This window comes from Gavialis gangeticus, unplaced genomic scaffold, assembly GCF_001723915.1.
Source record: "Gavialis gangeticus isolate Ggan-Ray unplaced genomic scaffold, GavGan_comp1, whole genome shotgun sequence".
In the NCBI taxonomy this organism is placed as follows: Eukaryota; Metazoa; Chordata; order Crocodylia; family Gavialidae; genus Gavialis; species Gavialis gangeticus.
In genome coordinates this window covers 125,351,093-125,374,667 of record NW_017729025.1, presented here as the reverse complement: position 1 = coordinate 125,374,667, position 23,575 = coordinate 125,351,093, and the positions used below count along the sequence as shown (strand labels likewise).

Genomic DNA, 23,575 nt, shown 5'->3' with positions numbered 1-23,575 from the left:
ATCCCTAGCTTTTACTACCTCAGTGAGCTGACCCAAGAATTCCTGGTCAAGCTCTTCTGCCTGGGTAGGGGGTCTATAGTAGACTCCCACCAATAGGTCCCTTTCCCCTCTTCTGCCCTAAACCCTAACCCAAAGTACCTCAGAGTGCTTCTCCCCTGACTCTTTATTAATTTTTGGAGCAGAATCTCCTAGGGCAGAGAAGGATCTGATAGCTTCCTTGAAAAGATGCTCCTTGAACTGAAGCTCCATTCACTTTTTATTTCAGGAAAACAAAATAAACACTATTCTTTCAAATGTTCTTCCTGAGGCAAAGTGAGCAATAAGGCTGTCTGTTACTAGCAGGAATAACTCCCCCTGAAAGGAAAACACCATTTGAAACCTAGAGATTTCTGCATTATGCTTAAACCTCCAGGAAACTGTATAAACCATAAATTAATAGCATTAAATACCTATACAACTACTTATTAGTAAATAAAAGAATGGCAGTAGCTAGAGAATCGTTACTTATAGAGGGAACTCCAACACCCACCACAGCTAGAAGAAACCGGGGGGTGGGGAGGGGTAACTGTTCCTTTATGCCCTTGGCTGAAGGGAAAAGGACCTGCAGGATGCATGTTGTGCACTAACAGTACTGCCAGAGAAAGTCACTCAATCACACTGGGTACATGTGCACCTGTGGTGGAATAGATTTGTGCATAATCACTCAAAGGAGAAATGATCCATTTGAAAAACTCTGTAAATATGAGTGCAAGGAACTTGAACATCCTTTAGGATGAAAGTTGTTACTAAATTAAAAATTATTCTCTTATTATTGCTGTTATTACCATAACCACCACTTCTACTTTGTTTAAAGATTTTCTAGAAAATATTCAAAGTCATTTCCAACTATTTAAAGTTTGCATTTTGTCTGTCTTTCTGTCTTTTTGCAAACCTGTTAGGAGTTTCATGAAATACAGGATATATATGTGGAGAAATTTCGAATGGCCAGGGTTCTCGATTTTCCAGTTTCCAGCAATGACCAAAATATGAGGAACTTAAGATTACCGGGTAGGAACTCATTTGCTAGTTCTCTGAAAAAGCACTTGGAGTCTAATGTGTCTCTGTTGCTGTTATAGTCTCTCAGGGCACTAAACAGTATCAACATTCACATTAAAAATAAGACAATAACATAAGTCTCACAGCATGCATACAGCTGACTTTTTTTACCAGTAGGAGGAAAATGGATGATGGCTCCTTCAAGGTAATATTTTTGGAAATGGGAAAAACATCTCATAACTAGGAATCAAATGGAAGTAGTGAGGAGAGGCAGCTTATCTCAATGCACTGGAGGTAATAGGGAGTCCCAGCAACTGTTCATCTTCCTCTCTCTGCTGATCAACAGTCCCACTCTAGGCAGTGACCAGAGTAGGTATGTAGACAGACATAGGAACTGTACAGACATCAAAAACATGGGCAGATCCAGGATTTTTTAAGGTGAGGTGATGCACAACACCTCTATTCCCACTGTGTCTGAGGGTCAAGCTGTGACTGGAGTCCCTGGGTCAGCAGGAGACACCAGGGAGCTGAGTAAGAAGCAGGTGCACAAAGTGGGAGGAAGGCACTCCCGACTGACACTGCTGCTGCTTTCCCCAGATAATCTGGGGGCAGGGGCTGAGCCCCAGAGCTACTCCTGCCCTGCTCCATCCAGGGGCTGTAGGGAGGGCAAGGAGCAGACACTGGAAGGTGGAACCTGTGCACTACTGTTACTGTCCCCTGCTGAGCCTGGCATCTTGTGCAGCCACAGCCTGCAAATGGAGTGGGTCTTCCTCTGTGCCTGGATTAGTTGGGGACAGTGGTGGGGGTGCAAGTGGGGTGTAATCCACATCCCTCGGTTCTGGGCCTGATCAAAGGATATTAATATATGCTGTGTAGCAGAGAGCTTGGTGCTCCTGTTACTTTAAGAGAAGGCAGGCTGCAGGAGAAGTAGGCTGCAGGTGAGGCAGAGGGCAATCAAGGGAGCTACATGACCTGAAAGAGACAGGGATTACAGGATATAAGACCAGGGCCCAAACTAGGCAGGCATTCTGAACTAGGAGCCATGGAGAAAAAGGCTCCTACCAGAAGGGATGCAGCAAGGCTCCTGACTAGCACCTGAGTCAGAGTAGGCAAGACGAGTGGTTTACTGATTGAGAGTGTAGGGGTGGTTGAGGTCTCACTGGTGCAGGAGCAGGGCCATGGCCTGCGGAGTAGGGGCCAAGGCTTAGGAGTAGCACCACAGCCAGTTAGGGCCAGAGGGCTCATAGCCCAGAAGGGGTGCAGTAAACTGGAACTGAGCCGGGATAGGACCAGATTGGGTCCAGGGTCAGGGGCCTGTAGCCCATGAAAGATGAAAACCAGGGTCAGAGACTTGTAGCCCACAAAAGGGGCGAAAGCAAATGGAGAAGAAACACCTGTGAGGCTTGGGCATGGCTATAAGGGGAGATGAAGAGGACACATAATCAGCTCTTAATGCAATGAGTACCAACACCTGTGCTTATTAGTACCAGACCTCACTCCAGAACCCCTGGGACAGCTTCCGTTTTCTCAAGCATATATTGACTTCAAGGAGTGGCTGGCAAGCACAAGGGGAGGACAGGGAGAGACAAGGGCTGAGTAGCCATCAGAGGTATCTCAGCCCAGCCCTGAGGGTAGGCGCCTGTTACATGCTGTTATAATGCAGCTGTTGTGTCTGCATGTTTCCAAAATGATACAAGTGTAGCAAAAACACTCTAACACTGCTTCATTTGGGGTCCTAGTCAGAGTGATTTAGCTAACTTGCATCACTACAGGACCATGAAGATGTAACAGCAGGGAGGCAACACTCTTACTGTTATTTGAAAGAAGAGTGATAGGGGTCCTTGAAGTTGGATGAGCCTAGTTTAAAAATGGGGCAGGTATCATCAAGGAAAGAAGGATGACCTGTATCATATGATTCATTAACAGGTAGTGTTTTCAGATAAGTTGCTAAAGTTGTGGACTTGCAAAGCTACATTCTTCATGTTGTCACTTTCTCTGGGCATGACCACAACAATCATTATTATAATGATTTATACACATTTCAATTATTCAGCTCTATACTTGTTAGCCTGCGATTCCAACTATGACATCTCCTAAATAGCACTTTGGCTAGGAGAAAACTAATATGCACCAGCCCAGATCACTTGGTATGCTTACAGTTATTGTTTCTCTGGACAGTTATATTATAAGGCACCAGGGAATATTCTGCTAATCCAGTAGTAGTTTGGAATAACTAATGATATGAACAATAATACAGTATCACTCATATAAACAGATCCTAAGCATATTAAATGTCCATACATTGAGCATAATTGAAAATAAACCATCACTGGCACCAGAAAAATGCTTCTGTTTTCCCCACTGATACACTGAACACTGAGGAAATAGATGCTATGGTGGCAGGTTCTCAGCTAGCAAAAATTTTCATTGCTCCAGTGGAAGTGAATGGGCATTTTCAAGAATATGGTGCATTTCTTTCAAAACTCCTAGTTGATTAATATCAATGCTTTATTTTTATATAAGTCAATTAAATATAATATCTAAAATGATGGGATATTAACATAAAATAATGGGCAGATATCCACTTTCTGCATTTTTCTCTTCTACACTATCTGATGATATACAAGCCTTTCAGACATCTCACAGTAAAGTTATATGCCATAAAACATAACCCTTGTCCAAAAATGTGTTAGCATGATATTCACTATGTTATGAGTTTTTTCATTATGTACCGCTCATAATATATTTTTCAAAGCTATTTCCTTTATAAGATGCATGACTATAGGGAAAGATCATATTTTCAAAAGACCTAACTGTATATTAATACTATACATACAAGATTTTAACTCCTATGTGAGTGTTAAAAGACATGAAAAGAATCACCTAGGCCCTGACAAACAAACAGTTAAACACACAGTTTATACACGAGTTCTTCCACTGAAATCAGATTACACTTAATCACTTGCTTAATTTTATACTTAACTGCTTGCTGGTTTGGATACTTTGTAAGAACAAAAAGTTTTGTATCACAATTAAGTGCTGCAAGGCAGCATTGGGGTACTCAGATCGCCCCTTCAAAAACAGTTTTTTTTCTTTGATTGTAAGAGTAAACCCATAACTGACACAACATTTTAGCCTCCTATTTTGATGCAAGCATGATGAGTATATTGTAACAAACGTTCCTGAGAGTATTTTTAAACCATATTTTATACTGATGGATAAAAGGAAAAAAAGCAAATAAAATGCAAATGCTTTCAATAAATCACATTTTTCCATTTGTGACTATATCAGAAAATTTAACATTAAAGAGTCTTTTATGATGTTCTCTCCTACTAAACAACTTCAGGCTTTTGTGTTTGTTAATAAAGCGACACCTGCTACAATTCAATTCAAGAAAAACAGTGCACTACCATTAATGAAAGATCTTATGGCAAGCGCCATAACAACACTAATATTAAACTATGAATGACATTAACTGTGAATAATACCAGTGCTTACTAACTATTGATATGCCAGCAGTTTCAACAGGATCCCATTTTTAACAATCGCAGTCAGGCTTCTTCTGTTTATCCCTAGATTTGATGTTTTAAGTAAATCTGTATTACATGCATGTCAGTTCCAACTAGAATAAGTGTATCAACAAATATAGTTACCCAATATTTTTCCAACATTGCACCACACAGTTCATAAATGTATTTATAAAACAATATTAGCTATATTAAATTAAAACACTATTTCTCATTTTATCTCAATTTTTGATATTTTACAAAAAAGGAGTCACTACTTATGACCACACTACAAACTCATTGACATTGATCATTATGTGGAAAACACCTGCATTAAACATTAACAAAGACAGCCATACTCCACTATTTTTTAGATATCAAAATTTTACAGTAGCAGAAGTCATGCATTTGCCAAGGTTTTAAACTTTTCCAATGCATATCAACCTTTGGTTAAAAACAAGCTTGCGTGTTATTTTATTTTCGACTTGCAGTCTGGTTTTAAACTTTTTTATCACTGCATATAATGTGCCCATTTCTAAATTCACTGCAATTTATCTTACAGTTTTCTACTTTAAAATATCATGATTAGGTATTGTTTTTACCATACTGTTGTTATTTTTTCTTAAATTAAATTGTATGAGTATATTTTGTGAAGATGACATAAGGTTATCATCAACCTTTCAAAAAGAAAAAGTTACACTCAGCAGTAAAACTTATTATTTCTACCTTATACTGCATAATAAAGTATTGACAACACAAAATGTTAATTAATTTCTAATTCTCTATTCTTTTATTTAGATTTCATGAAGGTTGATTGGACTTGATCCATCATTTTACGGAAAATTAATTATTTCAAATACATGCACCACTTTATGCAACCTGCCTGATTTGCATTGAGGAAAATTCAGCAGAAGTAATTGAGGCACAAGCAAATACTGGCACTGACTGAACTCAATTTTCATTCCAAATTTCTGCAAAATCCCAAGACACAACAATATCAGATGCAAGGGGGAAAACAAACAAAAGCAATGTGAAAAGGGAACATGAAGAGAGAATATTACAAGAATCAGAGAACAAAGGGATTGCAAAACTATTTTAGTGCCATAGATGAACAGAGAGGGCTTCATTCAGGCAAGGTGGAATAAGATATCATATGGCATCCTGACAATTGATGTCTTCATTTAAATGTAAGAATTTACATTCTAATTAGAAAGAATTTACATCTTAATCAGAGGCAGCTGTATTATCTTGTTACTGTTTTTTTCAAAGGTAATGAACTAAAGTACTGCTGTGCTTTTTCAACCATAAACTAAATAGACAGCATACAGTGCTATTTTATAGCCTACCTGCTGTAAGCTGTTATTAATATTTTCAAAGATTAAATTCTAACTAAAATCTTTTAAAATTAGAAATTGCATTTGACATCACTCAGAACAATATGCTAAAGATTTATTTAAAATATTTAACAAATACCTCTTCTAACTTATATTTAAGTGTACGTACTTACCAAGTTATCATTAATATGGCATCAATGAAGCACAATGTTTCATTTTTAGGCTTCACTAACAAAATAAACTGTTGTTTTAAGTGTGGGAAAAGAAAGCCTTTTGGAATGATGTTGTCAACATAAAAATTCAACAAATTCCTTTCCCCAGTTTTTATCCAAGAAGGTATAAAATCTCAATTGATTTGGACTATTCTATCAATGATATTTAGAAAAAAAAATTTTAGATTAAAAAGAAAGCTGCAGTTCTTCAGGTGCTGGTTTTACATAATGAACTCTGGCCCTGGAGACATTAACTGCACACAAATAGTGCAACCGTGAGGAAATATAATCTTTTAATAGACTGAAGAGACATGGGATTAGTTTCCAGATATGCTAAAGATTTCCTATAGGATCTTAAATTATTCTTTCCCCTTTCATTCCCAATGTAAAATAGGAACAGGAATAATAATTTCTGTGCCCTACTCTGTTGCTGCTGTATCTGTTTAGACTGGAACATCTTTGGGGCAGAGACAGTTTGTACTGTGCCCAGCACAATGGATCCCTCAATTTATATCAAGATGAAAATGTTCTAGATATGAACAGAAGCAATCAGGATAGTACTTGTGGCATATGAAGTTGGAGCCCCTATTCCAGAGCTGACAAGACAATTGAGCAGTGCAGTTGCAGTTTACAAAAAACAAGCAAGTGAACCATGTAGAAAATACCAAAAGGAATTTGTGCTTTTTTCTAGCAACTTAAAATTAGTTACCATCAGTCAGAAAGACTCATCATTCGACAGACAACCATACTAGCAGAGCACCTGAGTGCCTATTGCACTGTGGAAATGGGAAATGGAAAGCACTGTCTGAATAAATGAAATGGATCAGTGTTGAAAAGTAATAACCAAACTCGTTGTCTGTTGCAGATAACAGTATATGTAATCTATAGGTGTACAAAGACAGGATTCTGCTGACCTACTATACACATTCCCTTCAAATTCAATTGTTCAGAAAGTGGTAAATACGACAAAGGGCAAATAGTGCTGACTGCTCCCCCCTGCCCCCCACACACACTTATGAGATCATAGCTTGCTTGTTCAGTCTAAATATCACAATTTTTGATTCATCTAGAATTCCAGATGTTATCATGTGAAACTGCAACATTTTAAGTTTTTAGTAAGATTTGTTAAAAAGAACTGCCTAAAGAAACAAGGGTATTAGAATCGAATCATATACTCCGGTATTCTACATGCATGCCGAACATCTCAAAGAGACATAGAATGGTCTAAGTTTGCTATTCTTTATGGTAAAGGAAGTGGTATTTCCCTTCAGAAAATTTATTCTAGATATGTGATATGTACTAGAAAGGTCTGAATAAAACATTCCCACCCAGCACACATCTGCTATCAGCATCTTGACAAATAAAGGTGATCACATGTTTTGGCAGAATCCCTCTTTCTTAGGCAGAGGCTTCTTAGAGCTATATAAAGCCAAAAAAGTACCATTTCTGCTGCAATCTTTAGCTTTTCTTGGCTATCGGATGGAATAGGAAAAAAGTAACGCAAGTGGCTTACTAGTGGTAATACTGTAGTTAGTATCAGCACTAATCTGATGAAATGGATACATACATGTTACGTTGACAGGAGAGAAAAAGTGAATGAGCTGAAGTTTACAACATGCTGTCCAAAAATCACTCAACATTTGATGCAGTATGAAAAATGCTGACACAATTAGTGGCATGAATGACCTTTCCTTAGAATTTAGACTTATTTCTTACTGGCACTATATTTTCATACACACACACAGACATTTAATATTGTTCTCAAGCTATTTCCTTAGATGGGATGGGCATGTTTTCTTACATGTGTCTTATTTCTACTTTGAAAATTGGTCTTAGTTTGGCATCACAAATTCTACATTGTGTATAGTTATTCATCTATAGATTTTAAACTACCTATAGATTTTAAACTACATTCACCTATAGATTTTAAACTACAGCCTCCATTTTAAAACCTAGGCTAGATATTATTTAGTTCATGAAGCTGACTCTTAAGTTTTCTTCACTGATGCTGTATCATAGCATTGCTTCACTGATTCTTAAGTCAACCAGGCTATTGGATGTACAGCCAGTATCAGCTTATTTTAATGCTTTCTCTTCTAAAATATTGTACAATATGAAGTATTTATTGAATCTATGTTTAATTTTGTTAGTTTTGCAATTTGATTTTAAATTAATTTTGTAATATTTTTATTCATCTTTACTGTTCTTTTCTTTTGACATTTTTATGGTGCTTAATGTAATAGCAAACTTGCAAAACAAATTTTGGGTTGTAATTAAGGAAAGTTAATGAAATGGAACCCAGGCACTACTGTGAGTTTTACAATCCATCATACCTACAGAATTTCCATGGGGAAAGGCCTGCTGGAGCCAGGGGCTTTCAAGAACAGGTCTTCCCTCAAGCACTTACCTCTACAGCTTTAGAACTTTAGCAACATAAAAATGAAATTACATTTCTATAACTTACATAAGTGCTTGGTCCTACTGTTATTTGAAGGCCTGTTTATTTTATCTTTAAATGAATCTGACCGAATTAGTGCCTAAAATTACAGTAAAGGGATATTGTACTAGCATATAGTCTTCAGGAATAATGGGACCTGAAAACATTCTTGAAAGGTATATAGGAAACTGACAGAGACTGACTATCGCAGGATGATGTTTGGTGACTATTTGACATTGTTAAAGATACAGAGCCCTATGCTCCCTCTGCAATAAAGGAAAGATGGGCAACAAAGATCACCGGTGTGTCTCTGGAGAGCAGATACCTTCAGTGTACTAGAGCAACAGTAGCGCTACAGTATATGCACCCTTCTTAGTGCAAAACTCACTTTATATTAACAATGCTTGATTGGGGTTAGGAAGGAAATGGATGGACAGCTGGAAAAAAGATGTTCTATGGACCACAGGCTGATCTCTCCATGTCTCTTTTTCTCTTTAACACTTTCTCCCCTTTGACACATATAACCTCTTTGATTTTAAGCATGCTTTCAATTCTCTTCTTTTACTGGTGGGGGGAGCGGGGCAGGAGAGGGGATGGGGGTAAGGACAGGGCCAGCTGCTGCGGTGCTATCAATTGCTGCAGTGACTATTTTTGCATCACCCCCCAAAGACCTCAATATATCTCCCTAGATCAGTCTGCTTCAGTTACACTACTGACCAAATGTGCCCTTCATCCAGTTACTAACAGTCTCTATGTAAATCCAGAAGGCATCTCTCTACCTTCAACAAGTTCAAGAAGCTAAACCAAAAAGGATGATCACTGGCATCTTTTGCATTTTCCTCTCCTTCTTTTAAATCAGTTCTTTATTTCCCTTTGTCTCCTTAGCTATCTAACTACTTTTTTCTTGAAACCTGCTCCTCTCCAACCACTGATGTCCCCAAGGATACCAACATGCCTGTCTCCCTGTCTCTCCTTAGTTTTGTCAGCTATAGTCATAATACCCAAAATATTCTATGTCCACATCCAGTTGCCTCTGACATGGCTCCATAGATATATCACTTCAAACCTGATCTTGGAAAAAAAAAACAAACAAAAAGAAAAACACAATCTCTTTCTTTTTGTCCTCTCTTCTGGATATCCACTGAAAACTCTGATATATTTCCTATCTTCCAAATCATTATTGCTCTGTAATATTTAATTTACTCTCATCTTCCATTCAATCCAGTCTCTTGCTGAATTATGTTATTTTTAATTCTACCACCACTAAAATTAATTCTTGTCTTTTCTTTTAACTTGTAAAACTTGTCGATGCTTTGGTCATATTTAGTTTTGTTTTAACTGAAGTTGTGCTATATACTCTGTCTTTGCCTTTCCAGTCTGTTTGAAATGTTGCTGCAACACTGACCAAAAATACTGCTAACTGCAACCTCAGTTCTGACTACTTTTAATAGTTTCCCCTCTTTCATAAAAAGTAATGCTCTAAGTCCACTTTTCTCTTATTTCCCTACAGGTTCCTCTCCTGGGCTAGGCACAGAAATTACACAAACTGGTATAAGTGATTGGTTCAAATCCGTAAGACAACAGAGGTTTCAGGGTACATATATGATAAACCTGGATGGATGTAGTATCAGATTTAATGGCTTAAATCAGTTTACTGAACTTCTGTCTGAGATCCCCTCTAGATTCAAGCTAACTCACAGTCCCCCAGCATCCCAGGATGCTTTGAATCTTCCCCCACACCTGTCCTCATGGGTGGGTAGGCCTGCCTTTCACCAAGCTGTCTGCTCCACCCAGGCAGTGAGGTGTGCTCTACTTCCCCCTTGCTTCTGGCCTGGGCCACTGTAGACATGTGGCTGCATTTTCAGAATTCAAAGTGAATGTCTGTTCACTTGCTTATCAGTTCAATCTACGGAACTTAAGACTAGTTTATAAAGATTGAATCGATTCAGCCTTGGGCTTTTGACTATCTGTACTTAGCCCTGGTGCTTGCTTCAGTCTTATTGCTTTACTCCTTACTCATCTCCTTTATCTATTCTGTTTCATGTCTTCTGTCATGCTGTTCCTTTTGCCTGGAACCATCTCTCTAGTTTCATCCACTAAGCATCTTTCCTCATTTAAATCAACCTCTTAAAACAATTCCTCCTCTGTTTACATCATTAAAAAAATCTCCTCATCTTCCCTTGAAGGCTGTCATGTCTTTTGCTTTATCTTAGATTTAAGCTCTTTAAAACAGAGAATATGTATTTTGTAAAGTGTTGTGTAATTGCAATGCACTACACATAGTAAATCTTTTGTAACACTACTTGAGAGAAGGTTAATGATGCTTCTTGCAGTGTTAACTTACACTCTTACCTTTTGCCAATTATCAAAGAGAGGTAATGTGCAGCAAAAGTACCACAGCAACACGGGTTCATAGGTACCTGTCCCATTAGGGGAGAGTTGAGGGCACCGCAGGAGTTGCTTTTCCATGTGGAAGCCATCATATGCCCAGGGTAGGTCTTTGACTTCACTGCCAATCCTTACCCAAATTAGTACAAAGGTCCTATCTCACACTCCTGCTCTGAGACTGTCAACTTCTCCTCTTTTATTGTAAGAATGCTCCTGAAATTCTAATTTCAATTTTTATCATAATTTTCTTGGGGTAAAATTGAAACACATACATCCCTAGTTTTCAAGGTCTGAAAAATGTAGCCTTCTCTGAGTTTTAAAATTGTTCTGTCTAAATCACTTGCATAGTCCATGAGAACCTGCCATTAATACCGCCATCCTAAAAAAAGGTATTGGATCAGTTATCTTGAAAATAATGAAAAATCCCTACAAATTATAGTGATGAAGTATAAGAATATCTTTTAGACCTATCCAATGAGTTTTCTTTATCTAGTTCTTTACATAGGGATAAAGATAACACTTAACTTGCTGCTGCTTCCACGTATACCTATCTATTAATTTATTCCCATTTTGTAGTACAACATCGAAACAGTGCAAAGCCCCCAGTCATTATGAGGATAATATGAACAGCATAAAAGTCTTTTCCATTCATATATCTGCTTATATATGTCACAGTGAGTGTGTCTACACAAGATCCTAACTGTGCAGTAGCCAAACTCTACTGTGCAGTAGAGTGCAGGGCAAAAAACAATGCTAATACACTACTGTGCAGTAGTATTAGGCTACTGCGCAGTTAGCGTCATTAAAAAGCCATGCACCAGCGCTACTGCGCAGTAGCTCCAATTACTGCACACTGATTTAGCACTTGGTTATACAAGAACTAAACTTAATCCGCAGTAACTACAGCGCATTAATGAACGTGTAGATGCGCCCAGTAAGCCTATACCTTTAATTCTTCATGGTCTTGCAATTAAATACTGGAAACACATACAGTTTGTGCCACATAGCTTAGCCATTTTTTAAAAAATGTCTAGCATTGAACAAAGACATTAAAAAGCATGGTGACATCCAACTGTTTGTCAATTATTTTACACAGATGTTTACATACTCTGGAGAATACTGCTGGCAGCCCACAACCTAGCTGGTATTAGCACTAGGAGCTGTGAAAGAAGACTCTTTCTAGAGGACTATCATGTTAAGGACTGTTTGTGGTCTGTTCGTTACTCTCTTCCACATTTGTACATGATGCCTTCTACTTGAAATATCTAGTTCAATAAGAGTTCTTTTTGCATTTTCATTTCCGAAGAAATATCAGAGACACTAAAGGTACAAGGTATTGTTAGAAAAAGTGAACATGTTTTCTGCAAAATTTAGCTTTTGGTTACAAGACAATACCAATAAACTTTACTGCTAGCATTAAAACATGTCTTACAAAAATTCCTATTCTTGTTGCCAAGGGACTACAAGATAGTAGGAAATCTACTACAGTATCTCTATATCATCGCTTCAAGCAAGAGATACATGCTAATTACTACCTTAAAAATAAAAATCAACATTTATCCTGGGTAATGAGCCAGGTTTAACGGAGGAAAAATTGTAAAAACTATGCGTCATATTCAGCCCTACCATAAGAAGATGCAACTCAACTGAAAACAGCAGTTATACCCACTTATTCCACACGAGTTTGTTTGCTAGTCTCTTTAACCGATTTTATCTACCTTTCCAATTAACTTCAGAATGTACTTATGACATTTTCCAAATGCAGTATATCTTTTATTTTTTCTCATATTCCTTGATTTTCACATAAGACTAATTTGTACCTACATTTCCACTTTCAAATAATGAAACAAAACTAAAAAATTGAGACTTTGAGACTTTTAACTGCTTAAAGCCATTAAAATACACAGATTTGAAATAAATTTATGATAAAAAATTATAATAAAGAACATATTTTCTCAACTGAAGGCTAAGAATCAAGAAAATCAGAACAAAAAATCTATGAATGTTTTAAAGACAAGATAAAGAATTATGATTACTTATACCAAACCTAGTCATATTGGAAACATTTTAGCAGTGTTATCTGATTTCCAGGTCTGTTTGCATTATTTAGTGAGAACATGTAGACCTATACCATTCCTGTAGAAACTCTGACTTACTGGTTCAGGAAACAATCATTTAATACAGCCATCACTTCTGTCACTATATTATCACATGTTTCAAGGGTTTCTAAAATAATATTACAGAGGTTAAAATCCACCCACAAATGCAGTCTTATTGTTACATGTCTTCCTTTATGATATGATGTTTTATTCTTATGTCTGCTCCTTAAGGGGTTGTAGCATGCTCCTATTATTAGCCCTTCAATCTTTCTATCTTGGCATAACTACAAAATACAGTTAGAACAATGCCTTGTAAAGTTATAATTTGGCAACCAAAAACTGCAAGTCTTAATCATGTAAATTCCATTGCTTTAGAAGAGACTACTTAAGCTTTTTTTGAGTGAGAGCTGTAGGTCTGGACCCTACCTTTTTATTGTGAAAACATAATTAAACTTATAAGTTAAGTCTGGGGCCTGGGGCATTCAGCTTAAACTAACTTTTACATCAACTAGTGTTTTGTGGTTCATTTTTATGTTGCCTTGGCAAGAATAAAAACCTACGCATTACCAATCAATGCGTTTATTCTGAGAACAGACATAGCAAAATTTTTAAAAATTTGTTTTACAACAGTACTCAGAAGTTTTAAGCAGAAGTATACTGCTGAAAAAGGCTGTATAAAAATGGACACTGTGCAAAAGAGCTTACAACTAATATCATGACTAATATATGAAGAGTAGCAGAAAAGTATAAAAAGACATGTAAAATATTTAGATCTACATAGACATTTGCAAATATATTTTTTTATACATGCAAATGTAATAATATGCTTTGACCAACTCCCCAAAGCCACTACTCAAGTCACTCATTAACTGTTATATTAGCAATTTGGCAGAGGTAGATCTTAAGGAAAGACCTTAAGAGGAAAGAATGCCAGGTCAGGGAGGGTATTCTTTTCACAAGGATTGGTTTCAAAGAAAGCAGAAAAGTATATGTAAAAAGATTAAAAATTAAGGAAGTGATGGTGGTGGGGCAAAGTAGCGGGTGTCTGTTTTGGGCAGTTTTAGTAAGCTATCAGGAATTTTGCACTTTGCTTCTATTTACTAAGTAAATGAAAATGAGTGAGTGCATTTTTCTGGCATTCCCATACTCAGTCAGTAAATATTTCTTCTCATGAAACATGGCATTTTCTTGCATAGAATATGTACTTTATTTGTCAAATCAGCTGGTTGAAGTCGTGGAGCATGTTGTATCCAAGACATATGGATCCCATAGGGCTGTAAATTGGCGAGCATTAAATGCTGAGGCTCGGGAAGTCACGGCAATTAATGCTGCTACTGCTTCTTCACTCCCAAATTTCTGGATCCCCCGGTCCTGTGCCCGGGGTTGGGCTGTTGTGTGGGGTCACTCTAGAGCATGCAAATCCCTAGATTCAGCATGCAGGGTCTATCTGTTGACCCCCAGCTGGCATGTGGAATTGGCAACAGAGTTCGGATGAGGCTTGGTTCCCTAGCTGCTGTTACTCAAGGAAGATTTTTTTTCATCATGCTGCTTTTCAAAAACAAGGTGTGTAATATATAAGGCATGCCGTGTGTGAGAAATTATGCTACTATATGTTCTATTTTTAGTATGATTAGTAAAGGATTTGGGGTCTTAATACTTTTAAATGCTTATTTAGTTCACACGAATGATTTTAGCTTATTTTGACATTTTACTGATAACATTTATACGTGCTTTAATAATATTTAAACTTCCCCACTTCCCCTCACTGTTTCTAGCACAATAAAAAAACCTGACAGGGGAGGTTGTCAATTCCATTACTTATTCTCCAGTAACATGTGCATTCCCATTTGAGTTTTAGCTATATTTCAAGGAATATCAAAGGCCATAAGGAAGGAATTCCAAGAATAAGTCAGATTTCTCAGCAGAGAACTCTTAATAGGGGCATTTTTGGTAAGGCAGTTATCATGCAGTTCATAGCATGACCCAACAGCATAGCATGACCCAACAGTAGTTTAAGGTTCCTATTATAATACAGCTTAGCTATACAGAAGGGTGTGACAAATTAACCTTTCAAAATGCGTAATAAAAGAGAGGAAATGGTTTTGAAGATCAGGTACTATTTGATAAAAAATTAAATTGTTTTATAAATTGAGTGGTAAATGGAAAAATAAATGGTAAAAAAAAGGAGTAAAGGGTAAAATAACACTTTCCAACATGTTAACCTGGGGGCCAGGATCTGTGGCTTTTTATGATGCTTTGATTCTGACTGAACACTTGCTTGGGGGATCAGGAAGGAATATTTCCTTCTGAGGCAAAATGCCAAATTTCTACCCAACTTGCAGCATCAAGGAGGCACAGTTTGGGTGGAAAGCAATAGAATCTGAAAGTTGATCTGACTGTTGACTTTTCTCAACCCACACATAATATCCAATAATGGCAAAGGCTAAAAGGACCAACTGTCAGAAGTAAGCAGAGAAGCCTATTTTGCTAGTAGACTTCATGCCTGCAGAAGGGGAAAAATTTTAACCCTCTGAACACTAAAGTTTTTGTTGTGTGGCCTTCAACATGCTCCCCTTCCTTAGGCAGGAGGATGAAGGAGGTTACATAGCAGAGCTGTCACAGACACTGACCAAGGAAGGTGTACTCTGAATGATGGGATTGGATATGTGGGGAGAGCTCTTTTTTCTCCTGTTTCAGTCAAAGATAAAGATGTTGTTTTAAATAATAAATATACTGTGAATATATTGTTATATGCCCAGGCTACATTTTTTCACAAATCAGCACAGATATATCATTCTAAAAATGTATCCAATTGCCAACAGCAGGATAAACCAGGGCTGCAAGCAACACAGGTGTAATCCTTTTTGAAAGAATCCAAGCAGGAGAGCTCATCAAAACAAAACATATAATTAGACACACAAATATATATGTTATAATGTTTCAATTTACCAAATTTCATTGCACTTCCTCATCTTTCAGGGTAAAATGGTGAACAATTAGATTGTTGACCTAGACAAAAATCCCAACTAGATCCAAGTAAGGGGTTCAATACCAAACCAGAGGCCAAATTGAACCTTGGTATAATTCTGCTGGGCAATTAAATTACTCCTGGGATAAATTTCACCTTAGGTTTATTAGTTATCTGGACAGAGTTATTCTAGAGAAAGATCTTCTCTGTCTAAAAACCACCGCCACAATTAACCAATCAGCAACTATGAAGAAAATAATAATATTAACTAGAATTCAAAGTATGGGGAAACAATTCCAAATACATTTGGTAGTTATAATTTTTATGAATAATTCAAAAGGACTGTGCTTCATAAAGTTGGCTTATACACTAAGTAGCAGAAAAATGAAACAAAATAATGTAATCATAATATGCATTAAAAAACCCCAAACAGGCTGATATGTAAATACAAACTTTACCATTTTCAAAATTTAGAACTGCCTTCACTATAAAGCGCACATTTGAGTTTTTCCTTCCCATTTGGTATCATCAAAGAAACCCACACGGCAATACTTAGTAGACAGGCCTAGATTTAACTGTTGACTTTTATAATAAAACCTGAAGATAAAAATGAGGCTTGGATTCATTTATAAAAGAGAAAATGATGTACTAAAAGCAAGACACTAAATCAATTTTAAACACCAAACACAATTTATGTCTGACTTTAAAACTCATCCTCAAAACATTAATCTACACAAAGGCCAGAAACTGAATGAGGCATAATTTGTGAAGCTGATACCTTTCATCACAACCTCTAGCTGAAAAGGTCATTAGATATATTATATCTAAGTGAGCAGCTTATCCCTGCTTCATTACTGATAATTAAGGCAAGTAATATTTTCTTGACAGTAATGTGTCCAGTAAGAGATATAGTCTAGTTTGCATAAAATAAGCATTAATTACCAGAGTAGTACCACAGATAAAAAAAATTAAGTACCTGTGTAACATGGTTTCATTATTTTTTCTTCATTTCCTTAAAGAATTGGCAGGCTCAGAAACATAATGAGCATATTAAGAAATCCATTTTAAAGCATTCATAAAATCCATAACACACATTACACAAATATTCTTGTAAATACATCAACAAAAATTAACACATTTTAAAATACAAACATTTTTTAAAATACACTATATCATCTTGCATTACTGAGTACAACTGCTACACCATTTGTCGATGCAATACAGAGATCAAGTGGCAGATTAATACTTACGACATCATTTAAAATGTTAATGCATCCAGGTGAAGGCCACAGAAATGCTCCAAGGCTGTCGATCCACAACTTAACCTATTTCAAGTTTGTTCATGTGTTTACTTTATTACACTTTATTTACATAAATAACAGTTGTGCTGTTATGCAGAATCATTTATGTCTATTGAGAAAATGAATATGACAAATTTTCTAACTTGGTTCACAGTGTCTTGACACGTGTAACACATTCCATTCCTGAGCAGAAATACTGCTCAATGTGTTTAATGGGTATATTTACACTGGGTTTGGTATTTATAATGTGTTTGATAGTGAAATCGCTTTCACTGCTGGCAACTGTGCACATAATTTTGAAGCTGAATGTATAAAACAGGGGCAGGCAAAATATGGTCTGTAGGCCAAACCCGGCCTGCCAGGCCATTCTATCTGGCCCGCAGGACCCCTAAAAATATTAGTAAATTAATATTTATTTGCTTCTGGCTGCCTGTCAAACCTGACAGGAGCCAGGGGCAGTAGGACACAGAGGGAGCCCTCAGCAGAACTGAGCAGCCCAGCCCCACCCACCTCCAGCCATTTCACACTCTTCCTCCTCCCACCCTGTTGGAAATGCCCAGAAATGTTTAATGTTCCACTGAAACAACGTAAGCTACTACCAGTTCTTACATGTGCTGTGATTTGTATGCTTTTAATCAATATTAATTCCTCCTCCCTAAGGAAATAATCATAGCAATTCTTAGAAACAGAGGCCTGAAGAATATATAATATGGGAAATCCTGGCCCATTAAGTCCATTTCTCTTCAGTTTCAAGTAATGATTTACCTAAAGATTCCTAAAAATCATCCACTTCAAGCCTTCACACACCATAACTACAAGGCACAAAACCAGAAGCATTTAGGAGGACCATGCCCCATGCTACAAAGGAAGACAGAAGTCTCCACAGACCCTGCTAATCTTGACCTAGGAGACAAATTCTTTCCTAACGCCAAATTTAGCAAATGTTTTGACCATGAGTGGAAGTGTAAGATCATCAAGCCAGGAACTTGAGGTTCCAAGTACAGGAAGGAACAGCACGTATACCAGCCAAAACCTCTAGTCTTACTTGTGGCCAATGTCTAATATTCCAGAGAAAGGTGAAATAAAACTCTGTCTGAAACCAATAAAGCATTCAGGAGAGAAAAAAAATTCTTTCCTGGCACCCGCAGTGACTAGTAAAAGCCTTGAAGCATGAGACCATCAAGCATGTACCACACTGCAAGAGGTTACCTCTATATCTAAACACATTATATAACTAACACTCGAATCCCCATTATCACATATTCTGATTGCTGAATTAAGAACTTCCTCTTTTCATCTAGATTATCCCTTCCATAAACTTAGATTGAATTTGGGGACAAAACTTTCTAAATTTTACAGCTTTGGATTCTGCTTCTGCCAGAGTGCCCTCTAAACTTAACTGTACTTATGAAATAACAAGGCATTTTTTAGCTTTCATATCAGAGGATATTCTTATTATTTTATATTCTTTAATTTTTATACTTACATGGTGACCTTTAGCATCTTCTTAACTAATGCACATTTTTCAGGTACACATTAAATTTTTCAGGAACATCATGCAAGCAATCTAGCTCACTTGTCAAGTTATATTTCTATGTATTTTTCCATCTTTTCCAAGATGCAAAAACAACACACACACAAGCATTTGGAATCAAAACTAGTAAAAAAAAAAAAAAAAAATCTCAATGTAACCTTGATTTCTCAGTAAAAATGGTTTGCTGTATCAGCATGATTTTTTTTTAATTTGGCCAAACAGGGTTTTATATTTCTTAACAGACCCATTAACCGTTGATAAGTCTTCATGTGTATTTTTATGACAATTTATGTTCATTACAGCCAAACCCAGTCAATCTAAAACAGTCAAAATCACTATTAAAGACGAACCACTTAAGTTTTGCTGAAGCTAAATGAACAGTAAAAACCCAGAGGAGGAAAAAAGTAAATATGGGATGATTTAACTTGTAAGTATTGTGTTTTAATATTTGAGACACTGGTAAATCCCTAATTCTCTATGGAACTTCCTGATTCCTTGCACAAGTGACATCACACCAATCACACTGCCTTTGGCAGGAATGACTGGAAGTGGGCTTTGTTCTAAACAAACTGAATTCAGACAAGACCAAGCTGCTGATTAGCCTCCCATAGCCTTTGTTGCAGCCTTCCAAATTAGGGTTGAGAGTCTGCAGACACTTTTGCATGTGAGTACTCCTACTGAGTTGTCACTACTGATGTGCATAAAGTTACTCACAGCTTTGAACGTGACAAGAACAGGGAACATATTAGCATGCGATAGTAAATAACTGTTTATTGGTAAATTTATAATATTTGAGCAATGATTATGTATATGTTTAGTAATGTCATAAAGTAATTGGCACGTGTATATGCTGAAACACTTGCTAACTCTGATGTTATTATAAACAATAAAAATCTAAAAGATATCCACATTATCTGTGCGTTTTATTACAGAATGATCTGAGTAAAAACATAAATAACCTCCTGTCCAGGCTCACAAAATCAGCATGTATTAACAGATGGTCACATTTAGAAGTCACTTGTCAGAGATGTTAATATATACTCAATATGTCTCTCTCCTTCTTTTTCTTAATAACTCAAGCATCACTGCTTATGTTTGTGCAATAAATGTTTTCACTGCAGGCACTCTGACTCCTTGCTATTTTTGCATTTGTCACTTTTTAATCTTGCCTTCCTGGGATCTACATGTTTAGGTTACTGATACTGTCATAATATAATTAAACAAATTATCACAAAATCAAATTGAATCAAATGGAAAAAAAATTGAAAAAAATCTGCTACTAAAATATTGCTTTACAAGATAGTAAGTTACAAAGAGTGCAGATTATATCCGTATCTCACTACTTTCCATCTGGAATTCATCATTTTATAGTGCATTTCCTTTGGAAGTCAGATTTCTCATGTATGCCTTTGTCCTTTTATACTAGCTAGGATATATCTGCACTTAGTGCTAATTTTCCTACATATTTTCAAATTAAATTTGGAACTAAATGTGAAACCAAAAATGGAGTTGGAGGATAGGAGAGGAGGAAAAGGGAAAAAAAAGACTCTTGAAGGACCATGGAGGAGGACGAGGAGGAAAGAATAAGAAGGAATAGAATATATAAGTTCCAATGGAACTTATAAAGAAGTAACAGAAGAGTGAGCTTTGGTAATGTAAATGTGGCATTTTATTTTGCTGAAAGAGCCAATTATCTGATGTGGCTGCAACCAAATGCTAAAGGAAAGTATGTTGGTAACATTTAAGCTTCATAATGACCTGTATAATTGTATGTACTCTGTGAACATTTACACAGTAAGTAATATTAATACAAAAATGATTAAACCAACCCTTTCTCCCAATACTGGAGAAGTTTGCTTCAGTTACAGTATATGAACAACAAAGGGGTCTGTTGGTCCACGGGGTTCCCGAGTGAGCCCTTGCTTTCTACCCCAAAGGATAGGTGTGGCTACCCACTCAATAGTCCCAGGACTGGTCAACAGCTTATTGATTGGGATGACAAACAACGGAACTGGAACGCGGTGAACGATGTAAACGATGTGACACCAGTCCAACTTGGACGAACAGATGGTTGAAGATGGTGCCGAGGTCAATTGTAAGTGATGTCGAAGCAGAGGTAGGCTGGGTCGATTAAAATCGCAGTCAGGGTTGATGAGCCAAAGGAATCAATACGAAAATGAATCGGCTCGATCTGCAAAACCGCAGTGAGGAGGAGATGAATGGGCCAGGAAGCCCTGCTGAGGAGCAGTCCCTGTGGGAACAGCTTCTGCTCTCAGCTTGGATCTCCCCCAGCGAGACAGTCCCTGCCAAGGCAGCCTCTGTTCGCCAGTTGAGCGGGTCTCTTTCTCCTGTCTCTCCAGTCTCCCCAGTCTTTCCCAGTTTCCTTCGTCTTCCTCGTCTCCCCCTGGATGAGGGGCTCACAAGTCTTTTAAGGCAACCAGGTAGCAAATCAGGTTGCTTTTCCAAGAGAAATTTCTAGTCCAATTACGTCATTCTCTGTGTGAGACTGGGCATGCGTCTGATCAGATTACCTCATGTTCTGTGTGAAACTGAGCACGCGCCTTGTTACAAAACTAGGTCAGCTTTGATTGACAAGCCCTAGGGTTGCACAGGGGGCACATGCTGAGCATGCTGTGGAATTTTCCATAGGCCTTGTCTGCTTGTCTGCGCATGATCAAACTTAACTCTTGTGTTACCAGCATACATCTAAAATTTGGTCCGGACGATACCATGTGAGCATAGTTATATAAATGCATATATATGGTTCTGTTCCCTAACTGATAGGCTTAAGTAGCCAATGAACATATTGCAAATAAGAACTAGTCTAATGAAATGTTCAATTAAAATACCCAAATAAATAGTTGAATACTTATCCTTAAACTCCGTTCCTCTTGATGATTTATATTAGTAAAACTAGAACATACAGGAAACAAATCCAAGAGTGTTGTGAATACAGATTTTACACAAGCTTAGTTTTTCATTAAAATATTTGTAGACAAACGTTTTGCTATTCACTGAGCTCTAACCACAGGTCCAATGGTTACAATGTTCTCCCAAAGCGTACTGATAGTGCATGCTTACTATGTGCAATATAGTTTGATGGTAGCATGCAGTTTTAAAATGAAATGTTTATAAATAAGAGATAAACCAGTTGTATTAAAGACATATACCCCATAATTATTAGCATTTACTAAGGTCAGAAATTATACTATATATTTGAATTACACCGCAAATAATCTCAAAGGCACACATATGCAAAGATGGGCATTTGGTTTAGCGTTATTCTGGAGTTTAGCATGGGAATACTTTGACTGGAATGAATCCTTTCTCCATTTAGTTTAATCTCTACAGCTTACTATGTTATAGCTGTTTGCAAGGATTACACATTTCTACTGATGAGGACATGAGGCTTCCATACCTTCTGGAAAGGTGGAAGGACTCTGGTTATTCAAACACTGTATCTTGGGTGAACTTAACATGGGTGTTGAGTACCTTTATATTGCCATCAGTTCCCCATAACAATTTGGCTACGAAATTGTGTGGCCAGAGCTCTAGGCCTCTACAGCTATGTCTAGACAAGTGTGGATGTTTGGTTCCCCAGGGACATTAAGCAGCGGCATGGCAAGTTACCCTGGGTGAGGTAGGGGAGGCTGGGGCCAGCACTAGGTTGGCCCCAGTAGCCTTCCCTGGGCCATGGGGGCCTCCCGGGGCTGTAGCAGCAGTGATCCTGCTGCTTGGAGCCTGGCCGGCAACTGAAGCATGGCTCCAGTTACCTAGGCTCCGCTTTTGAGTGGCGCACACTGCTCCTGTGTATGCTGCTCCATTTTTTTTCCCCCGCGGACTTTTTGACCCCTGGATATCCAGAGGTCGAGCCCTCCCCACCCCACCCCCTGCGCTGCTCCCTTGCAGCATGGAGAACACCTGAATGTGTGACATGTGGCGCCACAGATGCATCTGAAGTGCCACATACCACGCAGCCATACTTGTCTGGAAGTGGGCTACTTGACCACAGAGGCAAAGAACAGACGACCAACCCTATCTACTCTCAGCTAGCATTCTTAGATCTGCAGAGCTTATGAACTACATAGGGTGAGAATGAAGGGGTATCATGTGGCATCAGTGCTATTCCTTTTGGATCTTCAGGGTGATACAACTGTGAAAACAACAGCTAACATAGGATGCATCCTCCACCCATCTATATTTTTCATTCCATTTAAATTAACCTTTCTCAAGTCAAGATCAGGTAAGGGAGATGATTGAGATAGGCTCAGAAGCAGTCATGTACATGTGGACTTCACTGACACAATGCACAAGATTTCCAGTACTTTGGAAGAGGGATAGCCAGGGAAGGCACTGGAGAGTAAGGAAGGTTTGTGTTCTCATGAAAGTAGAAGCTGGCAACTGGTCACATTTGGCAACAGAAAGTGTGCTTCTCTTCTGATCCCTCCTGCTGTCCAGACAAAGAACAGATATAAAACTCAGGAGAGGAATCTTTCTTTCATTGGTAGAAGAGACCAAGCCTTGCCCCTTAAAGGCTAGGGGGGATTAAAACCACTGCTACCAAGAGGAAGGGAAGAATGGTGGTGGTTGGTGATACCATTCTTTGTGAAGGCCCGGGCAAGAAATGTCGAAGAGCAACAACTCTCAGTGAGTATATGCCTTCAGTAGGACTCTGGCTTCCTGACCACAGTGTGGTGTTTTAAGGAGTGGCAAGAAGGGAAGGGGTCCATTTGATAAAGCAGGGAAAGAATGCCTTTGAAT

At 37.7% G+C, this 23,575-nt stretch overlaps 1 protein-coding gene across 1 annotated transcript in view; it reads right to left on the bottom strand.

Annotated features, from left to right (window-relative positions):
- The window catches only part of ELP4 (elongator acetyltransferase complex subunit 4), a gene marked incomplete at its 5' end in the record, with an annotated part of 291,599 nt that overhangs the window by 79,526 nt on the left and 188,498 nt on the right, over positions 1 to 23,575 (bottom strand). The window lies entirely within an intron of this gene.